Source organism: Hibiscus syriacus, unplaced genomic scaffold (assembly GCF_006381635.1).
Source record: "Hibiscus syriacus cultivar Baekdansim isolate YM2019G1 unplaced genomic scaffold, ASM638163v2 tig00002338_pilon, whole genome shotgun sequence".
Taxonomy (NCBI): Eukaryota; Viridiplantae; Streptophyta; class Magnoliopsida; order Malvales; family Malvaceae; genus Hibiscus; species Hibiscus syriacus.
Window position 1 is genome coordinate 115,243 of NW_024061926.1, and position 4,612 is coordinate 119,854.

The window sequence follows — 4,612 nt, forward strand, 5'->3', positions numbered from 1 at the left end:
GCATAACTTAACCCCTATCATATATTTGGATTAAGAGTTTAGGGTTTAGGGCTTAAGGTATGGTTTAGTGTTTAGGGTATAGGATTTAGTGTTTAGAGTTTATAATTTAGGGTTTAAGGTTTAGGGTGTAATATACCATGTTCTTAATTAAATAGGCTTTTTATTTTTCTTTTAGTAATATACAATGTAACAATTGGACTTGGGCTGCTTAATTAAAAAAATTAAAATTTGAGGGTAGTTGTATTATATAATTTTTAATATATTTTTAAAATTTTATAATTATCAATAATATATTTTTAATAATTTTTTTATAATGTAATTTTAAAAAATCTAAAATTATAATATAACATTTTTTCGAGCTGCTCACGAGCTTTTCGAGTCGAATATCGAGTAGCTTGTTTCGGCTCGTTAAGAACTCGAGTTGAGTCCATTCGATCCGAGTATTTATCGAGCCTTGATCGAGTCGATCTCAATCAACTCACGATCTGTCTCGTCTTATTTACAACCCTAACCTCACCAGTCATACAAGTAAAAGCATGCAATTGCTTGATTACAGTATCGAAGAATGCCATCGCTACTCTCTTCTATGTCCCCACTAAAAGCTTGATTTCATGAATTCAATCGATACACCAGCATTCAAAGTGAAAGCAGCTAACACACATGTACATTTTCAGAATTTTCTACCCTAAATGGTTCCTCAAACCCCAAAAAAGAAGAGCTTGCTTTTAATGGAGAATAAATTGGAGAAAAACTTTGAGGGTTTCACAATTTTTATGCAAATGGGTATTTGAGGAACGAATCATTTCGAGTAATTGCATTTGCATGATGAGTGTACATTGTCAATGACTAAGAAAGATTATGAACAGTTACTACATTGTAAACACCTCAAATTATTAACAAAAGTTAAAAATATGAATTCATTGTTTGATTTTAGTAATAAAAAGGAATGTTATTAGACACAATGACAAAATTACACCTAATATTTTCATAAATTATCACTTTGCACTATATTCTTTTTTTAGAATATTTTACCCCCTAACGTTTCAATTTTTTAACAAAACATACCCGGTTGGATGAAAACTGTTATTTGATTAACAGTCAACCCATGTTGTAGACATGACATGTATCATGTTACAAAAAGTGCAACATGAGTCGATCGTTATTCAACTAACAATGTTCATTCAGTTGGGTCTGTTTTGATCAAAAATTAAAATGTCGGAGGATAAAATGCTAAAAAGAGAATTTGAGGTAAAATGATCATTTGTCCAAACATTAGAGAATATTTTTGTCATTATATCATGTTTATTATTCTTAAAAGATCTGAACACTAGCAACTATGTCTATAAAAAAATGTATGCATTATCAATAAACTGAAAAAATTCTAAACATATCCTATTCAAAGAAAATTTAAAAAACAATACATGTCAAATGTGTTTCTTATTGCCACAACATACATTTAACGGCAAACTCAATGAATTGTTCTAAGGTAACTCCCTGTTAATAAAGCATGAACATCATACTATTGATCTCGCTTTCATGATTTTTGCTCCCTAGTCTTCGATTCGTTTAGCGGATTTCCCTATTGGTCTTCTCTGTTTTTCTTGTTTCATTTTATCTCTGCTTGTTGATTTTCGATATTTCTTCTTGTTTTGTTGTTGTTCTTCTGCTAGATTTCTCTTATGTCTGATATGTTAATTGTGCAACAGCATCCACTGTAAAGAAAGCCTGAGAGAGATGCAGAAATTGGGTGATTTCAAGCTTCCTCACTTTTTCAATTACCGTCTATACTTCACGTATTCTCCTCTCCTTTTCCATAATTGATTGTTCCTTTCAGGTTTTGCTTTATTCACTTTCTATTTATTGTTCCTTCTTGTTGCTCCTTTTAAGAAACGAAGAATAGTAATAATTTTAAATATCCATCAAGAAGGTTGATCTTCATCTGTGAAGAATGCTGGATACTTTAGTTCAAATATGTTGATATATTTATGGTATTTTATGTTACTAGAGATGAAACTTCGGTAATTGGAAAGGTTAGAGTGAGCACTCTACGATATCAGATGAATGTTGGCATTTCAAATTTGGTTCATGCTTTTGTTATTTGACTTTTTCCAGTAGAAAATGGAAAGAAAAAAAAATAGGAAATGAACTAAAAACATTATGTAAATAGAAAAAAGCAGAAGTACCCACCGAACGGAGCTCTTATTTCTTCCATTTTAACATGTCCCAGAAGATGATCTGGAAGTGGAGCTGAAAAGTTTTTTAGAAAAGTTTCACCATTATCATCATCTTTGTCATTTTTCATCCTGATTGTTAATGAGCATTTTAAGAATTGGGTTGATTTTTATGCAGTTTGCAACCAATGATGGAGACTAGTGAGAAACAGGTACAACTTTGGAAGGAACTGATTATGGATTACTGCAGGATTCAGAAGATATTTGAAATTAAACTTGAGGAAGGATTTCCTCTATTTTCAAATTCTGTGATGGAATGTAAGAACTGTTTCGCTTAAGTTCTGGTTAATCTATCTGATAGGAGCTATCAAACTGTAATGGTGCATTTGATTGTGGTCAATTGTGCTTATATAACTATTCTACTTGGTTTTCTTGATTAGTAAATATATATGAAGTTACATACTTTTGGTCCGGGTGCAGGCATTCTCAGTCACGAAGTCAGGGAAGCATTCCTATCGGCCTTGGCTGCAGAAGGTCTTTGCTAGTTCTCTGGTTGACTCATTCAAGTGTATACTTCTGAATGCTTAATTCGTTGGAAGCTCTTAAATTTTTGTTCTGATGCAACAGGACGTGCAGAATGGTTGGATAAAGGACGTAGGAATTGCCTTATCCTTGGGCACCGAATTCAAGATTGGCCGACATTATTGTGAATTTTGTAAGTTAACCTTGGTTCTTTCACTATTCTAGTCATAAATTCTTAGTTTTTACATGGCACCTTCCAAACATTATTTTCTGATATGTTATAAGGTGAAAGATAATGGCTTTGAGGACAGTGTTGTGACTGTTGAGGAAATACGATCAGGGATTAAATCTCGAGGGACAAGTAAATATACATCTCTTTAAATTAAGCAGTTTGCTGAATCCTGCTGCTTAATTGTTATTGGAGATGGTTCTTTTTTCTTATTTTTCCTGGTCTTATCATAGTTCTACTAGAGGGTCTGGCTTGTGGATTCTGCTGGGTGATATAGAATATCTACCAACCGCATATCCTCATGGAAAAGAACCAAAATGCGGTTCGTGACTGTATAGAAGTTATTCCTATTCTAATAGGTGGTAATAGGGATTTCCATGGTGAAATAAGTACTGGATTGCAGTCTGCATATGCACTCTTTCAATTTCTCACAAGTTCTTGTAGGTCTGAGGCAAGGTCCCTAAACTTCTTGCAACCATTTCATTTTGAAAGAAACTATACTATTCAGATTTAAGTATTAACTTGTTAATATATGAATTATGGTTCTCATGCAACGACAGACGATGAATTTAAAGATTCTATGTCATCCAAATTCAGCAAAAGCTTTTTTTGTTTGTTTGTTAATTTCTTTGTTTTTAAGTCTTCCTCTCCATCCGAAAATGGAAATAAGAGCCTATACCATAATCCATATACATCCATTCACGCATTTAATCATGTAAACAAACTAGTATAATTATTGGAACAAAAGGGAAAGCTTGCAATTTCTAAGGAAACTTCAGCTAATGATGAAGACATAAAATTCTACGTACAATTATTCATCCAACTGGCATTCAGAGGCACAGGGAGCCTCCTATTGCATATTGATAATCAGAACATAAATTTGGAACCCAACAGCCTGTTGGTAACTGATATATGTTGAAAATCAAATCTGTTGGAATATTTACTCAACTTTACTTTGGTCCCGGACTGGAGCCGTCAAATTTCCTTTTTATTTTCCATTTTATGAAGATGTGCAATAAGAATAAACTAGTTTATCATCGCATATGATCTGAACTAAATATTTAAGGATCAACAGTTGTAGATTAATCACCCTAGATTATTTGAGCCATCAAATGTACTTTTTATGTCCCGGGTTTGAGCACCAACAATTGCAGATTATTTAAGCGTTCATTGTCAAATAGTTGAGAGTTTTAACAAATACTACCACTTGTAATCACACTAGATTAATAAAAAAAATATATTTTTTCTAGAAGAAAAACAAGCAATTTAGTAAAAAAAAATACTTAGATGATAAATTTTGTAAATATAAAAAATAAAATTTATTAAATTATTTAATTGATAAAATTATTATCAAATTCATAATTGACTTTGGGTGTAGTTTACCCTTAATTTAGCAAAATTTATTTTATTACACTTTTATTAGTGGAGTCTGAAAGTTTTACCAACAAACTAAAGAGTTGAAAACCAAGTTGTTGGAATATTTACTTAACTTTACTTTGGTCCTGGATTGGAGCCATCAATGTAGTTGTTTTCTACTTTATGAAGATGTACACTAAGGTGACGTTTGGTTCGCTGGAATTTTTTTTTTGAGGAAATTGAAATATATGAAGGAATTGGAATCTGAATCTGAAACCTGTTTGGTTGGCAAGAAATTGAATTGGAATCCAATTCCATATTCAGTTTGGTTCGC